This window comes from Dreissena polymorpha, chromosome 15 (genome assembly GCF_020536995.1).
Source record: "Dreissena polymorpha isolate Duluth1 chromosome 15, UMN_Dpol_1.0, whole genome shotgun sequence".
Taxonomy (NCBI): Eukaryota; Metazoa; Mollusca; class Bivalvia; order Myida; family Dreissenidae; genus Dreissena; species Dreissena polymorpha.
The window spans coordinates 64,767,052-64,792,450 of record NC_068369.1 but is presented as its reverse complement, the minus strand read 5'-3'; the positions used below and the strand labels follow the sequence as shown (position 1 = coordinate 64,792,450).

Sequence of the window (25,399 nt, the reverse complement as noted above, 5' to 3'; positions counted from 1 at the left end):
GATTTAGTAGTAGTAGTAGTAGTAGTAGTAGTAGTAGTAGTAGTAGTAGTAGTAGTAGTAGTAGTAGTAGTAGTAGTAGTAGAAGTTGCAGCAGCAGCAGTATAAGTAGTAGCAGCAGCAGCAGTAGTAGTAGTAGTAGCAGCAGTAGTAGTAGTATGTTGTTATGTTGTTGGTGCTGTGCTTAAAGCATTGCTTTATATGACCATGTACCAGTTACAGTAGTACACAATAAGAAGAAATCACAGACAGAAATAGAAACCTGAGCTAGAGCTTGGATCTACGAGATTCTCAGCACAATCCTCCAATTGGCTGAGGTCATCAAGGTCATGCTCAGGGTCAGGCGAGAGAAAAAGTATGTCAAGTTCAGTTGGAAAGGTAATGACATTCAGAACATCAGCATCAATGTCTGGGATGTCCCTGAAATTTAACAGCAAAATAAGTTATACGAAAACATGAGAGAAAAAAATAATTTGATTACTGAAAACGTGGAGAAAATATTCTTCACGTGCATTTACGAATATATAAATGGGCTTATAAGGGTCTTATACAACTAGCGTTATTTTTGTGTCCCATGACATTCACTAAATGTAAAACAAAAATGCATAAGTAGAAATGAATAAAATATATTGATAGGTATTGAAACAAAGACACCAAAATATGTTTGCATCATCTAATTACTGAAATGCAGGTATTTTAAGGTGATATAAGTGATTTTAATACTAGGGTACCAGAAAAACCCAATGCCCCAAACCCCGGTGTAAATGGTTTCAAGATAATATAAAGCAGCAATGTACTGTCCAATCTCATTCAAATTAAAGTTTTCAACACAAACCTAATTCTAGTAAAGACTTAAACAACACTTATTACATATATAACTGCAATAAACCATGATTTTTATCAATTAGAAATTGTCCAAAGATTTTCATTCCGTGACATAAATCGTTTTTATTGATCAATTAATTGACTACAGCGTACGAAGACTAAATAGTTTTAATGACGCAATGAATGATGACGTCATGTAACTTCCCGCGCATGTTGTGTTTCCGCCATCTTTGAGATGTCAGCCGCTGAAGATAACGACAAAACAGGTAAATTTAAACCGTACCTTTTCTACTTTTCCGCTCCATATATCACACTGAAATCAATTCGTTTTCTATATCGACATGCTTTCAAGTATAAACTTGTCTCATATGGTTTTCTTTCAATTTGAAAATGACCGCCAATGGAAAGTTTTCGTAGTCATAGACATAGGCAACATGAAGTCAAAGTGTAAATTTTCAATACCGTGACGATCAATTCCGTGACGATATTTTCTGTCGCGGTACGGGTATTTTCGTCACGGAGTGGAAATATCGATTCCGTTCTGACTTCACAATGCAATAATGAATATAAATGATCGTCAATATCATAACATGTAATGATGTTTTATTTAGATCTACTGATCAAACGGCATGCGGATCCAACTAACTGCATCACTCAATTTAGTGCCATTACTGTTATAAGCATGTCTGCTAAAATAGCCTTTTTAGTTTGACAAAATAGATCTTTAACCCATTTATACCTAGCGCAGGGTTCGCACAGACCTTGAAAAGTGCTTGAAAATCAAGGTTAATCTTGAAAAGTGCTTAAAAACGATCTGGAGTGCTTAAAAGTGCTTATTTTCAACCATTGCCTTGAAAAGTGCTTAAAAATGTGATTGAATTTGGAAGGAAAAGTGCTTGAAAATGAAATAACAATTAAAAATGTTAAAAACAGATTCATTATTTCCAAGTTTTCAGATAATTTCACGTCATATCGATCCGATGATATTGATCGCCTCTCCTATCTGACCCACGCCAATTTTCGCGCGCTTTTTATCAGAACAAAGAAATTCATTTATTTCATGTAGAAGTTGTAACCTTAAGGCCACGACTTTTATATTTCTTGGTTTACAAAACCGCCGACCCTAATATTTGGAAAATGGGAAAAAAAATAAAATCGGAAAATCGTCTTTTTTTATATATTTTATTCCCGACCGCACTGAAAAACGAGCGAAACGAGAAAAAAAACGATCCGGTTTGAGTACGGTTGCGAATAAAATCAAGTAAGTACAATCAACGATTGGTTCACATATATTACAGAGATCGGGATATTTTTCAATGTGACACAGTATGTACCAGTCCTTTTATGGGCACTTCTCAAAATTTATTTAATTACAGACAATAGGAAAATCAGCGTCAGTAAAATGTCGACCGCATCAAAATTTATTTCCGAGTCTGTGACGCAACTATATTGTTTAACATGTTTATTATATTAAACATACCCGATATTATAGTAGATAAAAAAGTATTACCTTGCAATTTGATAATAAGTATAAATAATCCAATAAAACACTGCCATTATTTACGATATATGTGTTTAGGAATTTTGTAAACACGTCCGCCATAGTTTAAAGGAACTGTACAGAAAGTTTGGAAATCGGAACCAATCGGTATATCACGGAAAATCATTGATCAATCGGGACTGCTCGGACAATTCCGCCATAACGGCGATCGTCTCTCGGGTGTATTTGGTGGAAGGATATGTCTAACGCCTCTAGGCGGAAGATATTACACCGAAAATATCAATCTGAACGCATCGGACAGTGGGCTACACCACACCGTCTCTCTGATGTACGAAGGCGGCCGTCATATTGGATTTGGAACTACTTTTGAAAACAAGATGGCGGCCCCACGGTTTCAAACCTGACGTAAAGAAGAAACATTAAAATGTGTTGTTTGTAGCTCGTCTGTTTCAAGATTACATTCTTTAAATAATATTAAGTGTAAATCTGTGAATTCCCACAACATAATTACACTTGTTTAAATGGAAAGTTTCCATTATTGCCATTGAGTTCTCCTATAGTATCATGGACGAACCATCTTTCGAACCTCTTAATTTTTTGATATGTCAATGTGACTCAAATATAATATTGAAAATAGTGAGACATATTAATAAGTACTCTATTTGATAAATAACTTGTTTCTTCATGGCTGGCAACTTTAATTGCTATGTAAATCCTCTTTTGATAACATATTTTTGCAAGTTTCCAGCACATCCATAGCATGTAAAACTATCAATGCCGCTAAAACAACGAGTACCTGCTTTCGAACCCTTCAGTGTACACCATTAAAAATAAATAAGTCACATGTTTAGACCAAGGTCACGTGACATATTGAAGCAGCCAAAATATGTAAAATGTCAAAGTTGATAACAAAAATTAGACAATGTTTAAAAAGCATAAAGAAATACGATGAATTTTACGTGTTTAATGATAATTACACTTATTCTTACTGTTTTTGAAGCATTTTCATCGATTTGCCGCTACGTATGAGTCGTCGTAAACAAATGACATATACACACAAAAACGGTGACGTAGTACGCATGCGCGTATGCGAATAAAATGTAAACAAAGGGTTCGAAAAAAGGTGAGGTTCGAGAAGATGTACTTTCACGATATTAATAATCAATAATGACTTCATGTAGTCAATATAAATTGCTGCAATAGTCTTTTGATGATTTCTGTTTTGGCAGACTCTTGGCTCAGATTTATTCTGAACGCGAATAATTTCAGCTATCCTACAAATATGAGGTCGATACATATATACATTGGTAGATTACGTCTAATTATTTGGACTATGACATTAAGTTAATTTAAAATTTTCATGTTTTGGTAAATTGAGAAAATTTAAAACTATGTTTCAGATTCGCATATTTTGGTTTTAGTTATGATATTTGCAAGGAAACAGTAATACTGAACATTAACCATGCTCTAAAATAGCCATTATATGCATATTGAGACGATTTAAAAGCCTGAAAATTATACAGCGTTGCAACGCGAAACGATTGAATACTTTGGAGAAATCTGTTGTTGTCCTTATATTTTGTGAAGCTATAAAGAATGCTTATATATAGTATAAAATACATCCTTCATTCAATAAGCACGGATGTTTGAGTAGTCTAAATGGTAGACTTTAAATCCAGGACTTTAGGGGTCATTGGTTCTAGCCCTGATGAGGGCTACTTTTTTTCCTTATTTTAATTCTATTCTAGATTTTTAACTGGCACCTTTAAATTGACTGTTTTCGTTATAATTTGTGACACTACAAGGATTGCTTACATAAAGTATAAAATACATCACTCATTGTATACGCATGGAAGGCCGAGTGGTCTAAGCGGTAGACTTTTACTCCAGGACTCAATGGTTCTAGCCAAGTTGAGGGTTACTTTTTTATTTTATTTTATTTTATTCTTGTGTTGTATTGGAGCTTTTTAGATCGAAGGTTTACATTTATCAATATTGCATTTAATGACACAAATAATTTTGGAGAGTTCTTTTTTTATTGTTTGATTGTGTGATATTTCAAGGAATGCTTATACATGTATAAAGTATAAAATCAACCACTGACTATGGAAGCACTGATGGCCCATTGGTTTAAGCGCTTGACTTTTACTCCAAGGGTCAGTGGATTGAGCTCAGTTAAGGAAGACTTTCTTTCTTTTTTTTCAGCAAAGCTGTTTAACGTCACTTTTGACCTTAGTTTACCTTTAATCATGACCAGTCAAATTCATATAAAAATTCCCGCCAGTAGGTCCCAAATGATTACATCCGAATTGTACATTAGCTAATAATACAAAAAACCGTAAACAATGGATGCATATCATTTGAACAGAAATATGAATATATTTTAAAGAACATGTACATGTTTATTACAATAAATTAAAAACATGATAAAAAACATTCTCTAAACATTACACCGAAACGTTTTTCCTTAGTTTAAGAAGCATTATAGCATTAATCACATGTCTCTAAAATGAAAAGAAGCTATTGTTTACATGCCGTAACGCTCACACTAAACACTACAAAAACACACACACAAAGTGTAGCAAAGGTACACAAAGTCAAACACATGCTGCAAGGTCCAATAAACCCACTGTAACTCTTGGATTGCCTTTGTTATACCTTGCCTGGAATTATATCAAAACTACTGTAGACCAAATAAAAACAGTTATTAATGTTAAAATCTTTGTTTCTCCTAAATATATTCCCCTTATAGTCTTAAATTTATTAAATAAAGGATACACTGGTTAACTTATTTGTGTTTTTATCTGGCTTTACTTGTCTTTGTAGCCTTTGCTAGACTGTGTGTGTCTTTGCAGTGTTTAGTGAGACCAACTCTTATCTATAGTAAACAGCATAGTTAAACATGTCAATGTATCAAGTCAAAAAAAGTAATAATTTACACTAGTGTTAGTCTAATGCAAGATTTAGTTCACTGATATATTAATTAAATGTGTTATTACTATTAATCACTTCAAGTGGCATAATAATCAATCAGTTGTGTATTGCGCATCAGACCCAAGAAAGAATCGACGCTTGCTGAAGAACTTTTTATTTCAAGATGGTGAGCATAACTAATTGTAGATTTCACCAAGCGCTTATTATATCTAGTTCTGCGGGTTTTCAATGTACATAACATCAATAGCTTTTGCTGCCATTTTGTTTATCGGATGCAATTTAGTTCAAACACCCATACGCCAAACGATTGACTGCCCACAATGTTTACCTAATTCTTGATTATGGACATTTTATGAGCAAATTATCGCGTTATATAATTGTGTTGTTACCAGTGCAGCAAGCGCCCCTTTTTTTCAACAACGATATGTTAAGTCATTGAAACTTTTCAATTGTTTTCTGTTGAGTTCAGTAACAATGTTTGTATGTGAATATCTAGAATATTATATATATATTGTTAAGTGTTTTTTTTTATTAAGCTAAACTTTTCAGTACATGATACTTTCTTGAAGAAATTTTGATGAAATAATCCCAGAACTTTCCAAGCATATGTTCTGTGTACATCTTTTTCTCTTCATCTGTTTCTTTTACATTTAAAATACTAGTTGGAAACTGTGTAGAGCTATGATTGTCCCAATTTTGTACATGATCTGATGAACATGACCATTCCAAAACTCTATTTTACTGTCTGTTCATGTCAATCTACTATCTAGTCAATTAATATTTCTGTGTTTTTTGTTTAAACTATTTGGGATTATTTTGATGCATGTTACATCAATTAAAAAGTGTTATTTCTTACAGTACAAGTAATCAAACGTTTTATCTTGTAAAATGTTGCAACTCGGCCCTGTTTGTATATAAAGTTCATTGAACATTATATAGATCTTAATAGTTAGTGCAGCCCAAAATGTCATACTTAGATATTCTCATTATTTGCTACTTAATTGCCAGCATAAGAAACATACCATTGTAGTTATTTGAATATTTGTTTCGATTTAGTTGTTGCAGTTTCTTACCGCCTCACTGTCACATGTACCAACACATGTACTCACAGATGTAAATAAGCAAACACATTTTCAACAAGTTGTTGGGTTATATGTCCAGATGTTTATGGGGATCAATTATCTATTGAAATAAAAAAGGCATTTAATTGTTTCTATAACAAAAAAAGTGGTTTTAAATAATCTTTTTCTGATTTCAGGTTCAGTGCTTGTGGAAAAACATGAGTTTCTGATCGAGAGTAGCTTTAAAGGCGAGCCCTTATGATACATGTCATTATCAATGTGACAGTTGCCTTAAAAAATTGATGGAGAATAAATTGTTTTTAAAAAGCTTAAAAAGTTTATTTACACATTTTGTGTCAAGACTTAATAAAACAATTAATATAGTTGACAGAAATAATTGTAACCAATATTATTGCTGTTAATTGGAACATCCTTATAGTGTAAGCAAACACACCTTTCTATATGGAAAGGAAATCCAGGTTCAAATCCTGGTGGGGATCCCATATTAGCAGCAACTTAGATTGTGTTCATATTGATTATACAAACAATACTTTTTGTTGTCAAAGTGTGTTGTATTTAATATGCAAATAAAATTTTCAATGTTTTTTGATAATTTTCTCTATCTCACACACACTTACGCAGTAATTTTGTTTTGTTTTACTTCATGTTATGTATCATTCGTATAAGGGCACCATTATTAGGTTCACAAGATATCAGATGTCAAAAACAAAGGCCCATAATTATGTCCTGGCAATTTATCATAATTATAAAACTTATACTTTGAAAAGAAAAGGGTTCTTCTTTGTTTCTACTACAGAATCAAATAAAAACGTTATTTTTCGTACTATATTACAAAATCAGAATATACGCCGAATATCTTTTTAGCTCCACTTGCCAAGGACCAGCAGGGCTTATGTCATGGTCCTGTGTTTGCTGTGTGTGCGTGCGTCCGTCTGCGCGTTAACTTTTCCTTTAAACATCTTTTATCTTTAACATGAAGTACAAAAAACAAGTTCCAAATTTTAATTGTTTTTGTCCACTAAAAATCCAGATTGAGAAAGAAATAGCCCTCAGTAATGACACATTACAAATCTTTGAACAAAAATGGAATCGGATAAAATTCTCATAATGTTTGTCCACTTATATACATTTTACTCTAATGTTAGTTTATCTTTCTAAAATATTTGTGTATATTTTTTTCAATCATTATAAGATCATTGTGAATATACAACAAAACACACAGTCCATTATGCTTTCTTCCCACTTTATACAACTCGTCATTTTTCATAACTGTTCTTCTGTTGTTCTTTTCTTTTCTCTTTAAAAAAAAAACAACACCTATCACAAACAACCAAAGAAAAACCATATTTACCCAGTTTTTTTGGTTTTTGTCTAAATCTTAAGGAAACCAAAAAAAGTATATATATTAGAATATCTTGTATAGTACATGTCTGAACTTTATTGCTTTGTACAATCACTTTGTTGTATGATCATATACATGTATACATTGTAAGTACTATATTGAATTAAACAAAAAATGTAAAAAAAAAAAAAAATAATAATAATTATAAAACTTTTACTTTGAAAAGAAAAGGGTTCTTCTTTGTTTCTACCACAGAATCAAATAAAATTGTTATTTTTCGTACTATATAACAAAATCAGGATATACGCCGAATATCTTGTAGGCTCCACAGGTCAAAGACAAGCGGGGCTTATGTCATGGTCCTGTGTTTGTCGCGCGTGTGTCCGTCCGCGCGTTAACTTTTCCTTTAAACATCTCCTAAACTACAGGTCCAATTCTGATGAAATTTCTCAGGAATGTTCCTGGGTGAACCTCTTTCAAATTTGTTCAAATTATGCCCCTGGGGTCAAATTTGACCCTGCCCCAGGGGTCACAAAATTGAAAATTTGCTTATATAAGGTCTATTTTGTGAAAACTTTCAAAATCTTATTGTCCATAACCATTGAGCCTAGGGCTATCTAATTTTGTATGTAGAGACATCTAATAGTCCTCTACCAAATTTGTTCAAATTATGCCCCTGGGGTCAAATTTGACTCTGCCCCGGGGGTCACAAAATTGAACATATGCTTATATAAGGCCTATTTTGTGAAAACTTCAAAAATTCTTGTCCATAACCATTGGGCTTAGGGCTACCAAATTTGGTATGTAGTGACATCTAAAATAAACCTCTACCAAAATTGTTCAAATGATGCCTCTGGGGTCAACTTGGACCCTTCCCCGAGGGGTCGCAAAATTGAATTAACGCTTATAAAGCACCTATTTTGTGGTATCTTTAAAAATCTTCTTGTCGAAAACCATTTGGACTATGGCTACCAAATTTGGTATGCAGTAGCATCTTATAGTCTTCTACCAACTTTGTTCAAATAATGCCCTTTGGGTCAAATATGACCCTGACCACCGGGTCACAAAATTGAACATTATATACGCTTATATCTTGCTTATTTTGTGAAAACTTTTAAAATATTCTTGTCCTTAACTCTAGGACCTAGGGCTACCACATTTTGTATGTAGTGAGATATAGTAGTCCACTACAAAATTTACTCAAATTATGCCCCTTGGGTTAAATGTGACCAGGGGGTCACAAAAGTGTACATGTGCTTAAATAGGGCCTATATTTAAGTATTTGCACATGCCGAGAATACTTGTTTCAGCCTTTTTTTCAGCAGTGGAGCGATACAGGGCCATCATGGCCCTCTTGTTTAATAATTAAGACTATAAATGGTTTAAAGTTTGTGTTTGACGTGCTTGCATCTGGAAAGCAGAACTGTTTAGGCATAAATGACTACCCTTTTTTTGTTAGAATCAACATTGATGCATTATTACTTAAGCAAAGTTGAACTCTTTAAAAACTCAATGACTGGGGGACTGAATTTTTCATGTTTGTTGCTTATAATTTACTGAATATATAAATGTTTATGGTGAACAAATGCCATCTCTCTTTACAGGGAGATGGTGTTTTTTCATAAATATCCAGGTTATTTTGTATAAATAAGACCACATAACATATTTATATAGTATAAAATGAATTCTGAGCTATACATCTATGATGATGCCATTATGTGTTTCGCTGTAAAAAAAAAATACAGAGAAAAAAGACTACAGGTGCATGTCACAAGAGTTGTTAAAGGGCATTTTGACAGTATTGCCCCGGACTTTTGCCCATCTTGAAGGATAATCTTATAAAAAACTGATTCTTGGTTTAGCGTGCATTATAAGGGGATGGAGGAGCTTTTAATGGTGCCTTTTAAAAAAGTTGTTTCATATTGTGGAAAATTGAGTTTTAAAATGTTTACACGATGCCTTAAATAAGTCAAATTCCAACAATGTCTTTGGTTTTTCAATTAAAAACAAGAGATGTGTTTGTCAGAAACACAATACCCCCTATTGCGCCGCTTTAAAGCCATATATTTGACCTTTAAGGATTACCTTGACCTTTCACCACTCAAAATGTGCAGCTACTTGAGATACACATGCATGCCAAATATCAAGTTGCTATCTTCAATATTGCAAAGTTAGGGCAATGTTAAAGTTTTCAGACGGAAGGACAGACAGACAGACTGACGGACAGTTCAAAAACTATATGCCACCCTACCGGGGGCATAAAAAACTGTATTCTTAATTTGTTTATCGGTGTTATTGGTGTCTCCACAGTATTGGAATAACCAATTTACACTTAAGGCTAAAACAAGGCTGATCCATTATATTCACCACAAGGTTCATTAAAATGCTTACTGGGTCAAACATGCGGCATGGGGATACGCGTCGGCCTCTGCCGCGCCACTTCTAGTTACAATTGTTGCCTGCACAGTTGACCATATTAAGTGTTTTGGTTGCCCAGCTAAAGAGTATCGGCCTGGCCAGAATAACAGCATCTGAAATTAAGTTGCCTAGGCTAAAATATAAAAAATATCTGCCGGAAGTACTGTATGGTTGCCATCATCAAATGCACAGAAAGAATTGTTTTTCAAATTCAATCAAGCTCTCCACTTATTCCATCCTGCGAAACCCTTTAGGTGTCTCAATACTGGTAATAGTAAACCCCACTGAGAGCCATATGGCTTTTGTCTGTATACAGTTTGTGACAGCTTGGCTTGTCACTATAATTATGTTGTTTTTTTGGGGGGGATCTAAGTGGATTTTACTATTTCTTATATTACACCGAAGAGTTTTCCCTGTACCACTGTACAGTGTTGTACGATTGTTTATGGTATAGAACCTAAACATATGGATAAAATCTCAAAGTTTGTCGCCCTGCAGAACATCCGCAATGTTGTACCGATAATTAATGCAATTTAAGAAATACTGGTTCTTTAAGTTTGAATAATGGTGTTGTTTACCCTCAAGAAACAACTAATTGGCTTTCTAAACATTTAATTAACATTTGAATATTTTGTATGTAATGACAACTAATGTTTAACAATAACAGAAACAAATATTCTATTATATTACTCCTCAGAGATATTGGTCCTTCTATATCTATATTATCAGTTAATTTAGTGCACATTTAATGGTGTGTAACCCGAACTATATTTTCGGTGTAACATCTTCCGCCTAGAGGCGTTAGACATATCCTTCCACCAAATACACCCGAGAGACGATCGCCGATATGGCGGAATTGTCCGAGGAGTCCCGATTGCGAAAATATCAATCGTGAACATCGGCTATCTCGGATTCCTCCGTAATGAAATAAATCGTCTGCTGATCCAGAGTGCGAAAATATAGTTCGGGTTACACACAAACAAATTTGCACTAAATCAACCGATAATATAGATATATAATGACCAATATCTTTAAGGAGTAATATAATAGAATATTTATTAACGATATTGTTTAAAATTAGATATTATTGCATGCAAAATATTCAAATTTTAATAAAATGCTAAGAAAGCAAATTAGTTGTTTATTCAAGTGAAAACATCAACATTATTCAAACTTAAAAGAATCAGTATTTCTTAAATTATATTCATTGCAACATTATTGATGTTCAGCTCCAGGCGACAAACTTTGAGATTTAATCAATATGTTTATGTTCTATACCATAAACAATCGTACAACGCTGTACAGTGGTACAGAGAAAACTCTTGGATGTAATAAAAGAAATAGTAAACTCCACGTTGGTCCCAATGGCATTATAGTGACCAGCCAGGCAGTCACAAACTGTATATGGACCATAGCCATACAGCCCTCAGTTGGGCTATAACCAGTATTGAGACACCTGAAAGGTTTCATGGAATGGAATGAGTGGGGCTTGATTGAATTTGAAAAACCATTCTTTCTGTACATTTGATGATGGCAACCATACAGTACTTCTGGCAGATATTGTTTATATTTTATCCTAGGCATTTTAATTCCAGATGTTGTTATAATCCCGGCCAGGCAACTCGCTTTTCAAAGCCTTAAACAATCCAGTGCCATTTAAATTAGGGACAGCCTGTTACAATGTTCAGTTTGGTGATATCATTAAATTAAGGCATCACTTTGCCCTTGGAAATGAACTCAATTCAGAATGGCCTCTCAAAATAAGACATACTGTTTTGGAAATGTTAAAACTGAGCAGTGGTGTGTTAAAATTTATATTATTTATCTTTTAAGAAACTTTAAGATACATATCACAGGCATGCCCATGGTTTTGGGTCAGTACTCTTTAGATGAGAAACAAAAACACTAAATATGGTTGACAGTGCAGGCAACACTTGTAAAAAGATATTTTCCATCCCTGACTGTCATTATTGACATGAAGTAATTTAACTGTAATATGTCTGGAAACAATGTCAGGCACACTTTTCTAAATATTGATTTATTCATGCATATGTATATATATATGTCATACAAGTACATATCATACAATACAGTCAATTTACAACATTTAACAATTGGAAAACAATTATCACAGGTTTTGGATCACAATGCATTGATATATCACATTTTGAATATCACAGTCAAAGTTAATCATTTAAATTCAGTTACAAGTAAATAGTAAGTGTATTTGGCAGAGATCTGAAATAACAAGTAGTTACAAGATGTTGAAATCAAGACATGATATATATACCACAGGATGTCCCACGAAAGGTTTGCAACTTATTTCCAATGGGGCCCTATAGATGGGTGGAAAATGTACAAAAATGGTGGCATTAATACGCATAAAAATATCATTAATTTAAACTTGAGACTATAGTCTTGAGATCAAATAGTAATTAGCATGTATTATTAGAGAGCATTAGTTAGTTAGTTATATATATATATAACAAACCAATAGCATAAAACATTAATTTAAACAATAAGACTACTAGTAACAAATAAAATCAGCATCTTCTTTCAATTTCACATTGTCTGTGAGAGAAGTTTTCACTCTGTTTTCAAATTCATATTTATTCTTTATAATTATTTTTACATCAGCAGGTAAACAGTTCCAGTCTTTGATCGTTTATAATTAAAAGTAGTGCTGGTAAAACCATTCACTTGAGGACATTGAGGTAAATAAAAGTTATTTTTACTATGTCTACTGTTATCACTATGTATATCAGACACTAAACTAATATTATTATACAAAACAGGTCATGTTAGAAGGACATTTCTTGTTAACAATTTTATAAACATGGTTGAGTGTTATTTGCTTAACTCTGTTTTGAACATTTAACCAACCAATACTACTAAAATCTTTTACTTTCAAAGATGTTCTAGAGTCATATCCATAAATAAATTTAACAACTTTATTCTGTACAACTTGTAATCTATTTTTTAACTGTTTACCTATACCATTGCACTATGAAGAGCTAGCATAGTCAAAATGGCATTGAACCAATGAGTTACATAACAATTTTCTTAATTCCATATTTGAACAGTGGTTTTGTCTATACAAGAACAGGGTTGTAGCTGCTATTAGGCACAGCAGGCCCGGGCCTACATTTTTTTTTAAACATAAAAAAATTAAAATTGCTTCAACTTCGAAAAATGCATTAAAATGTTGACCCTGAAGGTGGTGAGGTGTAAGAAATCTGCATTTCATATTGACATGATCCTCAGGCAATCGATTCTGGTCTTGTTCAAAGGACATATCTTCCAATTATCAACTCTACTTCTTTCTATTTAGACATGCAGACAGTACTATTGAAAAGAATTCCCATGGTTTGACTTGTGAATGAGTGTTACAATTTTAAATGTTTCTCTGTTCCATATTGTTTTAAAATTTAGTTCTTAGGTCTAAAGATAATACAGTAAAATTTAGTTCTCTGACATTGAGATAAAAAAGTAAAATATCAAAGAAAAACAGGCCAAAGTCTTATATTTTCTTACCTTATTATTTGTCTAGATATGCTTTAAATCTCACCACAGGCGTTATGGGATTTAAACTATTTCCGGGGGAGGACCCCCCACACACACCCTGTTTTTATGTAACATATTCGGGCCTACAGCTCAAAAAATGCTAGCTACGCCCCTGAAGAATCTTATTCTTGAGTTCACCTTTTTAATAATATTATTAACAATTGATGTAGCAGAAAGATCAGTGTCGAATATTGAACCAAGGTGTTCAACAGATGATTGAAAAACAATAGTGTGATCATTACATTATACATTAAAATAATGAAGTTTAGATTTCCTTTTGGAACCAAACACTATACATTCAGTTTTTCCAAGGTGTAAAGACAGTTTGTTATCCACTAACCATGTTATACAATTTTCAAGTTCTTTACAAAAAACACTACTGATGATACTAGGATCTTTGAGAAAATAAAGGATGACACTTTCATCAGCATAGAGAATAAGTTTACATAAATACAATAATCAAAAAACACTAATATCCTATATCAGTGTTAAGGCATTATGAAATGGAAATGGGTGTGACAAGTAACAAGAACCCTACACATTTACATCACAAAACATATGATATATACAATTACTGGATATAATATATATGTTGAAAGTTAATATAAAGAGGGCAATACAAAAGAATGTACAAAAGTAGTAATAAAGACAAAACAACCAGTTTACAATGTTAAGATTAATGCAGTTTTGGCAATTAGAGAACAATTACCATTCTTAACTTTGAATTTTGCAAGTGTAAATACATGTATGTAAATCAGAACACAAGAATTTGTTTCCCGGTCACTTTGAGCTATATAAGTGCCCAATGTTTACACTCAGTGAATTTGTAAAACCAACTTATATGTGCTAACTGTCTGTCCGAAAACTTAAACGTTTCCTATAACTTTTGCAATATTGAATATAGCAACTTGGCATACATGTGTATCTCATGGAGCTGCACATTTTGAGTACTGAAAGGTCAAGGTTATCCTTAAAGGTCAAAAATACGACTTCAAAGCGGCACAATAGGGGGCATTATGTTTCTGACGAACATATCTCTTGTTTTTACATGAAAAACCACAGACATGGTTGGAATTTGCCACATATAAGGCATTGTGTATACATTTTTAAACTCAATTTTCCAGACAATGAAACAACTTTTTAAAAAGGCACCAACAAATGTTCCTCCATCCCCTTTGCACGCTAAACAAAGAATCAGCTTTTAGCTCCACTGGCCAAATTTGTTCAAATTATGCCTCTGGGTCAATTTTTTTCCTGCCCCGGGGGTTACAAAATTGAAAATTGCTTATTTAAGGCCTATTTTGTGAAAACTTTCAAAATCTTCTCGTCCATAACCATTAGGCCTAGGGCTATCAAAGTTGGTATGTTGAGACATCTAATAGTCCTCTACGAAATTTGTTCAAATTATGCCCCTGGGGTCAAATTTAACCCTGCCCCGGGGGTCACAAAATTGAAAATTGCTTATTTAAGGCCTATTTTGTGAAAACTTTTAATCCTCCTAATCGATAACCATTGGGCCTAGGGCTATCAAATTTGATATGTAGAGACATCTAATAGTCCTCTACCAAATGTGTTCATATTATGCCCCTGGGGTCAAATTTGACACTGCCCCGGGGTCACAAAATTGAACATATGCGTATATAGGGTCTATTATGTGAAAACTTTACAAATCTCGTCCATAACCATTGGGCCTAGGGCTACCAAATTTGGTATGTAGTGGCATCTTATAGTCCTCTACCAAGTTTGTTCAAATTATGCCCCTGGGGTAAAGTTTGACCCTGCCCCGAGGGTCAGAACATTGAAAATATGCTTATATAAGGCCTATTTTGTGAAAACTTTAAAAACTTCTTGTCCATAACTGTATGGCATAGGGCTACCAAATTTGGAATGTAGTGACATGTATTAGTTCTCTTCTTAGTTTGTTCAAATAATGCCCCTGGGGTAAAATTTGAAACTGCCCCGGGGGTCACAAAATTGAATGCTTATAAAGTGCTTATTTTGTGAAAACTTCAAATATATTCTTGTCCATAACCATCCGGCCTAGGGCTATCAAATTTGGTATGTAGTGACATCTAATAGTCCTCTACCTAATTTGTGCGAATTTTATCCCTGGGGACAAATTTTACCATGCCCGAGGGGTCACAAAATTGAACATATGCTTATATAATGCCTTTTTTGTGAAAACTTAAAAGAAAATTCTTGTCCATAACCATAAGGCGGCTACACAATTTGGTATGTAGTGACATTGTATATTCCTCTACTTAGTTTTTTCAAATTATGCCCCAGGGGTCAAATTTGACCCTGCCCTGGGGGCCACAAAATCGGTTATATGCTAATATAGTGCCTTTTTTGTTAAAACTTTAAAATATCTTCTTGTCCTTAACTATAAGGCATAGGGCTACCAAATTTGGTATGTAGTGACATCTTATAATTTTCTACCAAGTTTGTTCAAATTATGCCCCTTGGGTCAAATTTGACCCTGCCCAGGGGGTCACAAAACTGAACATTGTGAAAACTTTAAAAATCTTTTTGTTCATAACCATTGGGCCTAGGGCTACCAAATTTGGTATGTACTGGCATCTAATATACCAGTACCTCTATCATTTTTTTTTCAAATAATACCTCTGGGGTCAACTTTGACCCTGCCCCGGGGGTCACAAAATAGAATAAATGCTTAAAAAGCGCCTATTTTGTGAAATCTTTAAAAATCTTCTTGTCGAAAACCATTCGGACTACGGCTAACACATTTGGTATGCAGTAACATCTTATAGTCCTCTACCAAGTTTGTTCAAATTATGCCCTTTGGGTCAAATTTGACCCTGACCCGTGGTCACAAAATTGAACATTATATACGCTTATATCTTGCTTATTTTGTGAAAACTGTTAACATATTCTTATCCTTAACTCTAGGACCTAGGGCTACCACATTTTGTATTTAGTGAGGTATAGTAGTCCTCTACAAAGTTTGCTCAAATTATGCGCCTGGGGTTAAATTTGACCCAGCCCAGGGTGTCACAAAAGTGTACATGTGCTTAAATAGGGAATATTTATTTCAGCCTTTTTTCAGCAGTGGAGCGATACAGGGCCATCGTGGCCCTCTTGTTTATAAGAATATGTCAAAATGGGCATTCGAGTTTTTAAAAAGTTCAACTTTGCTTAAGTAATAATGCATCAATGTTGATTCTAAAGAAAAAGAGTAATCATTTATGCCTAAACTGTTCTGCTGTCCAGAAGCAAGGACGTCATACACAAGCTTTACAACATTTATAGTTTTAGTTACTTAACAATCTAAAATGAATGTCCATTCTAAGTTTGCTGTCGTATTCTTCCCTCAAATCATACATGTTTCTTGCATAGTTGAATGTTCATGTCCATGGATCACAATGTATATAGAAACAAACATTATTTTGAATTATCTTTCACAGTTATATAGTTAATATATATTTATATTTAATATTAGGTTAATTTTGGGATACACTAAAGCAAATATTAACATTTGTCTCAAAATGAATCATCCTCTGAAGCCCCCGATGGGATTCAAACCCATACCTCTTTCCTCTGGAGAGGAAAGTATTCTATCTTAAAATACAAGGGCATGTAAGAGGAAAACTAGCAATTTCAAAGGGAAATTTTCAAAAATTAGACATGTATTGAAGTTTGTTATTAAATACTTTAAATTGATAAGTAAATATTTTAGCAAAATACCTCAATAAAAAAGGAAAAAAAAGAGAAAGGAAATCTTCGTTAACTGGGCTCGATCCACTGACCCTTAGAGTAAAAGCTTAAACAAATGGGCCATCAGTGCTCCATATAGTCAAGGGTTTATTTTATACTTTATATAAGCAATCCTTGTAATGTCACAAAATCTAACTATACCATAAGAACTCCCCAAATTATTTTTTTCATTATAGACTCTATGCTATATTGATAAATGCAAACATTGAATCTAAAAAGCTGCAATAAAAAAAGAATAAAATTGAATAAAAATATAAAAGTATAACCTCAAATGGGCTCCAACCATTGACCCCATGGAGTAAAAGTCTACCGTTTGGATCAATCGGCCATCCATGCTCATACAATGAGTGATGTGTTTCATACTTTATCAAATTTATGTAAGCAATCCTCGTAGCTCACAAAATATAACAAAAAACAGTCGATTTAATTTTTAAATTTACTCGATGTCAATATTATAAGTACTCCTATCAGTATATCAGTAATGGCATCTTTAAATTTTAACAAGTTTTTAAGTACGTTGTGGGAATTCACAGATCTACATTAAATTATTACTTAAAGAATGTTATCTTGAAAAAGACGAGCTAAAACACACATTTCAATTTTTAGCCGGATTTTTTTCGAAAAAATCTCGGCTTATAGATTGATGTTGTCGGGCGGGCGGGGGGGGGCGGGCGGGCGGGCGGGGTGGCGGCGTGCTCGAAAATGTTAAAGTTCTTATTTCATGGTATAACTTTGGTATGCTTGGACCTAGAGTCTTCAAACTTGACATGAAGGTTGGCCAGGATTAACAGATGACCACTGGTCATTTCAAGGTCATTCATTTGAAGGTCAAGGTCACTGTGACCTTCAATATAAAAAATGTTAAAGTTCTTATAACTTTGGTATGCTTGGACCTAGAGTCTTGAAACTTGACATGAAGGTTGGCCATAACTAGTTAGTAACCACTGGTCATTTCAAGGTCATTCATTTGAAGGTCAAGGTCACTGTGACCTTGAATGTAAAAATGTTAAAGTTCTTATTTCATGGTATAACTTTGGTATGCTTGGACCTAGAGTCTTCAAACTTGACATGAAGGTTGGCCAGGATTAACAGATGACCACTGGTCATTTCAAGGTCATTCATTTGAAGGTGAAGGTCACTGTGACCTTCAATATAAAAATGTTAAAGTTGTTATAACTTTGGTATGCTTGGACCTAGAGTCTTGAAACTTGACATGAAGGTTGGCCAGAACTAGTAAGTAACCACTGGACATTTCAAGGTCATTCATTTGAAGGTCAAGGTCACTGTGACCTTGAATGTAAAAATGTTAAAGTTGTTATAACTTTGGTATGCTTGGACCTAGAGTCTTGAAACTTGACATGAAGGTTGGCCAGATCTAGTAAGTAACCACTGGACATTTCAAGGTCATTCATTTGAAGGTCAAGGTCACTGTGACCTTGAATGTAAAAATGTTAAAGTTCTTATTTCATGTTATAACTTTGGTATGCTTGTACCTAGAGTCTTCAAACTTGAAATAAAGATTGGCCAGTACTAGAAGATGACCACTGGTCATTTCAATGTCATTCATTTGAAGGTCAAGGTCACTGTGACCTTAAATGTTAAAATGTTAAAATTGTTATAACTTTGGTATGCTTGGACATAGAGTCTTCAAACTTGACATGAAGGTTTGCAAGCACACTTAGATGACCACTGGTCATTTCAAGGTCATTCATTCTAAGGTCAAGGTCACTGTGACCTTGAATGTAAAAATGTTAAAGTTCTTATAACTTTGGTAGGTAAAAATGTTAAAGTTCTTATTCCATGTTATAACTTTGGTATGCTTGTACCTAGAGTCTTCAAACTTGACATAAAGGTTGGCCAGTACTAGAAGATCACCACTGCTCATTTCAATGTCATTCATTTGAAGGTCAAGGTCACTGTGACCTTCAATGTTAAAATGTTAAAATTGTTATAACTTTGGTATGCTTGGACCTAGAATCTCAAACTTGACGTAAAGGTTTGCAAGCACACTTAGATGACCACTGGTCATTTCAAGGTCATTCATTTCAATGTCATTCATTTGAAGGTCAAGGTCACTGTGAACTTAAATGTTAAAATGTTAAAATTGTTGTAACTTTGGTATGCTTGGACCTAGAATCTCAAACTTGACGTAAAGGTTTGCAAGCACACTTAGATGACCACTGGTCATTTCAAGGTCATTCATTTGAAGGTCGAGGTCACTGTGACCTTGGATGTAAATATGTTAAAGTTGTTAATACTTTGGTATGCTTAGACCTAGAGTCTTCAAACTTGATATGAAGGTTGGCCAGAACTAGTAGATGACCACTGGTCATTTTAAGGTCAAGGTCACCGTGACCTTGAATGTAAAAATGTTAAAATTCTTATTTCATGGTATAACTTTCTTATGCTTGGACTTACAGTCTTCAAACTGGGCATGAAGGTTGGCCAGCACTAGTAGATGACAATTGGTCATTTTAAGGTCATTGATGGTCAAGGTCACTGTGACCTTGAATGTTATTGTTGTTCATGTATATGCATGCATTCAAAACATAACACAAGGTTTGCTCATGCCTTGAAAAGTACTTACATTTCATTTTGACCTTTGAACAATATTTCAGTAATTTAAGTATTGCATTGACAAAAACACGAAAGGTACTTTCCTGTCATTTAAATCAAAAATCCGGCTTCAATGCGGTCATCTCCGACCGCGGAACTCTTGTTCCTCTTTACGATGGGCCGCCATATTGTTTTCTAAAGTAGTTCCAAATCCAATATGACGGCCGCCTACGTACATCAGAGAGACGGTGTGGTGTAGCCCACTGTCCGATGCGTTCAGATTGATCATTGATAAATGTATTTGTCGTTTTAATGCTTAGGGCCGAGTAATTTCGGCAAATCGGAACTCAACTTGCGTATTAAAAATACTAGCTCAATTAACCGTTAAACTCCGCCTCCGTTCTCTGCAAAAGATTCGAAGGCGGAGCTATGCACGTGCTATTATTAAATTGGAGGATTGCAATTGAGAAACAAACGCACGATTGGTTCGGCATGTTGATTGCTAGACAAAGGAAGCCAATTTTGTCGGCGCGAAATTTGTCGCTTTATTGCTTCAGACAGCAAGCGGCTTTCCTTTGATGACGTCAAACTGTCAATTCACACAGACTGCACATTTTCAGAAGACTTTAACTGGCTCCTTGTTTACAATTCCAGTAAAAACACTTGCTAACATTAAACTTTGGATTAAATTATCAAAATAAAGCAAAAGCCAAGTTGACAAATATGATTGTATTAATTCGCGTCAGTTTAAAAAAGACGTGTTGCGTTGTAAATCAACGAGTTTTCACGACAACAACAACTTTAACAAACATTACCGCGACGACGCGGGGATCGATATACCTCGATTTTTTTTCATGGACGATGTCATAAGTCCAATAAGAGCAAACACAAACTTTGTGTATGAGTAGTTTATCTTATATAAGATTTATGCAACGGGCATCGCATTGCGTAATGGTGCGCATCGAATTACGGAAATGAAGCGCAGTTTTTCGTTTTAATGGGAGAAGAACGCATGTCATTTAATGGAGTGTTTAAAATTGCCTGATGTTACAAAAGGTGCTTTTTGGTGACTCATTTCATTTGAAGATATAGATGTGTTTCATTGCATAATTAGATTTTTCGTCTCTGTGTTAAGGTTATAAAAGATATGATGTCTTTGTTCTGATGTTATTAGTATTAACTTATTTTTCCAACGATGTTTTTTTTTTTTTTTTTTTTCGACCGCCCGATGGACCATTTTCAAAATAATTTTTGTAAACCAATAGAAAAAAAAGTCGTGGCCTAAATAGCTGTACACGATGCGTGCAAACCGTGTCAGATGATTTACACATTTTGCAATACAACTGTCCTGATTGGGCGCTTGTTTCATCAAATCTTTAAATAGAATCATATGAGGAAATTCATTTGATACTTTCGAAAATTGCAAACGTTTGTGTTTATGACTAATCGTCTATATTACCCACCCACATTTGATTTTTAAAATGGAAGTCGGGCATATATGGGATTATTGAGTAATGGATAAAGATGGGAGAAGTTGCATGTATGCGATTGAGACTGTAGAAACGTATGTATCGGGGAATCTGGAGACTCGGGATAATACGATTACTACAATCAGTTATGAGTTCTCCTTGGCTTCAAACAGTTAATTGAATAATCAAACACTCAATTAAAACTCGTCCAGGTGCGGTATCCTACAGCTAGGTGCGAACACTGTTTTCTTTTATACGCGGCGTTTTATAAGACAAAAAACACTGTCATGGGCATGGGTGTGAAATACATTATTCATTATTACTTTGAAATGAAAGGGATCAATACAATACGTTTATGTTGAATTATTTTATTTTAAGGTTCATGGGGGGGATAAAATTAATTAAAAATTCGCTTTGGTTTTTCTTCATTCAATGTGGTACAATATGGTCAAACTATATATCATTTTAAAGCTAAAGACGGATAGAATAACATAAACACATTTTTGACATTCAATATTTGTGTGCTTTATTCATATTTTGGTTTAAAACCAATACATTTTTACACTAATTTACAAAATCTCAATCTAAAGTTAGGAAGGATATGCACTACCTTAAGTTGAATAAATACAAAGCTATATACATATACAAGGTCAAGTTAGCAACATTTCACAGAAAATTATTGTCATAAAACAACAAATGAGTTTTTATTCAACTGCCTATTTTGGATAAATTTCCTAAACAAAGTTCTAAAAATAACTAAAACGTAACTACTTTTTAAAAATCCAGGTATGGTGGATAGTAAGAGTCACAATTCTTTTTCAAAGGCTTAACAATTTTGTTATTTACCTCTCAACCAAATTGCAAATTTAAATCATCTAAAATTGAAATAGATTGCAGACGACATATAAAATTGTAAAGAATTATAAAGAAATTGGCAAACCGATTGATTTTATATTTCGATTACTTCTACCCATTTTGAAAGCGTGGCCCTCGCTGTGCTCCGTAGAAAAACGTGCAAAACAAATCGGTCGAAACCACGTGCAGTAGTGAGAAAACCGGGTATGTGTATACACATACCTGAGAAAACACAAACATATTTTGACAGTTGGTTCGCAAATAGTAAAACAACTATTAACATTAATCAGCAAGAGATCGCACTCAATAACAGAAATGACCACGTAGAGATATCATCACTTACCCTATTTCAAATATTTTCCAGCTGAAAATTGTCCCCCACACGTCTTTTTTAGTTTATTTGTATTGTTTTTTCTGGAGCCGAAGTGCATCTCACAGAATATCCATCTAACTCCGTTGTTTTCACTTTCGTTATGAAAAACTTTGTTTAAAACAATTATTTCTCCTTTTAGATTGTTAAAGCGATGTGTTATTATATATTATCAATAGAATAGTATACCGTGATGAATTTAACGGAGTTACGTATCGATCTTTCTGTCAGTCTGTAAGCGTACTATTTTATGCGCAATAATATAAGTATGGTGATTCGACAACAATTGTAAACATTGGTGAAATGCTTCTTACATAGTTATTCTTTTGAGTGTTTATGAGGTCTGATCGTGCAGTTTGCAAACATCAACGGAAAGATTACAATCCAATGCATTTGTCATCGTCAACCGTTTGGAATGTCAATTAGGCGATGAGTTAGTTTTTAGCATGTTTCTTTCTATGTTATGAATTTACAAATGGCTGCCCCCATGGTGATGAAATGACATGTGTTCGAGTTTTGATATTTCTAGATATGTAAACTTTTTTTACTATTTAAGCGTAACTTGCCCTCGTCAATGTCGATATTATTCACTAGTTATATAATTTTCCGCCGAAATACGTGAAATAAACATGATTCAGATTTTTGAAAATAATGTATATTTTAGTGTTAAAATCGCTTTGTATTTTGATTGATTTTGTGGATGGTATGATACGTTGATGTACAAAATTGGTAGCAGTTTGAAGGAAAAACATCCTTTAAAGCATATATGTATACATTTTCAATGTGGCACTCTTCCTTTAGTCAAATTTGAGTTCAATGCTTGGGGTCCCATATTTTTCAAAATGAAGCCTCTACATGAACCTTAAGCGAACAGTCAACACAATGAACACGGCGGTATATATTATGGGTCTGCGGTGATTCGCGGTGTTCGCCTTATGGCAAACGGCCCCGCGACATTTGATCTGAACACTCATCGCGGGGTTCATATTGGTAAGCGAACACAGTGAGATGAACACCGCATTTTTTTTTTAATCAGAGTTTATTTACAGGTCCTACCGGCCTCTTCACGAGGTCTTTGAGGTCCGACCTTATGAACACCGCAGCGAGTGGCGTTTGTTTAAGTACACGGTGCCTGTACTAAGGGTAAAAATACATATTTTCATGTCTTTTCCATGAGTCCGAAGTCGTAGTTTATTTTCAAGATTTATGACTGTTCCGATCTCTTTATACTAGAAGGTACTGGATCTGTACGGGTTTTATAATGTAAGGGAGGTAACTACTACTTATCTGTTGCCAATTGGTCTACTTTTTTTGTATGCATTATGCTATTACGGTGCTGAAATATGCCAGTGGATAAGTGCATTTTTCAGGAAGGGTTGCTTTTGAAATACCCTGAGGTTATTGACAACGCCAATTCTAAGTATGCAGAACAGATATAGAGATGTCTAGTATGGGGGAATCCGCTCTGTAAAGCCACCAGAAGAGTGAACATTTAGAATACATATTCAATACAAATAACGTGTTTTGTTTTGATATGTGTAATGCCTTTGGTCAATTACGGTACTATATCATAATGAAACATCTTACTTTTGATTAAAACAGTTGTTACGGTATAAGGGTAGTGCAGACTGTTGTAAGTCACAAAAAATGTTAAGCAAGAAGGGACCAATTTAGCGAAAAATGTTGTCAGTACTGGACACTAACATAGTATACATTTTTCAGTATGTCGGACTAAAAAAGTGCTTGAATTTGGATTTTTCCCCCTTGAAAAGTGCTTAAAAAGTGCTTGAATTTCATTCAAGAAAATCTGTATGAACTCTGCCTTAATACGCAATTTGTGTCACTAAATGAGCAAATGAAGCTGTATGCTTATATCAATTTCGTATAATTATAATTACAGTTCCAATTATAAATAACAGTGATTTAGCGCGAGAATCACGCAAAGTGATTTGCACAACATCTTTATGCTAAATCCACATTTTAGTACATGTATTTGTTAAATTTACTGCTTTAAGTTGATGACAGTCTTCTTCATCAATATTGTATTGTACAGTACGACAATGTGCCGTATCATGGGTTGATCACAAACGTTGAATCTGATTGTGCAGGTCTGGAAGTCAGTGTGATGCACAGTATTGGCGACAGTCTTTCCGAAATACCGTCGGTCCTCGGATTTTTCCGATAATAATTTGGAAAATCCGGAAATTATTCTAATATTGCCGGACCTCGTGTCCGGTAATAAAATTATGGCGAAATTTGGATTTCCAAAAGCTATTTCCAGAAAAGTTTCAAGGCAAAAGTGGCAATTTACCGAGTTATTTATGAATACTCCAATCATGTAAAACATTTTTTCATTGGTTGCATTTCTTGAATGACGTACGTGCATATACGGTATCCGAAGATTTTTGCTGCGTCGTCAATGCAAATTACACACTACGTCATCACTATATGAGTAGATTCGCAAAGGGAGAGAATCGATACCATATACTTTTGGTTCCCATTATATCCAATTAATTCGTAAGCAAGCAGGGCATTAACACAGGTCATTGTGATCTTCCCGCAATCTGTCAACACCTACACAGGAGTTCGAAGCGATCTGACAATATCTACACATGTGTTCGAAGGAAAACAGAGTATCCATATATATAACTGGTGATTTTGGTTTTCATTTAATTTTTAATATATTAAAACGTTTCAATTAAAATTTGGTGAAAGAGCCAAATCAAACTCTCATGATGATCAAACTCAGCA

General features: G+C 34.2%; 1 long non-coding RNA gene across 1 annotated transcript; it reads left to right on the top strand.

Annotated features, from left to right (window-relative positions):
- Window positions 1-1,034: 1,034 nt before the first annotated feature.
- On the top strand, window positions 1,035-24,199 carry LOC127859376 (uncharacterized). Its single transcript, XR_008039342.1, has 3 exons — window positions 1,035-1,088; window positions 23,698-23,791; window positions 24,019-24,199. It is a non-coding gene; the product is annotated as an uncharacterized LOC127859376 (long non-coding RNA).
- The last annotated feature ends 1,200 nt before the right edge of the window (window positions 24,200-25,399 follow it).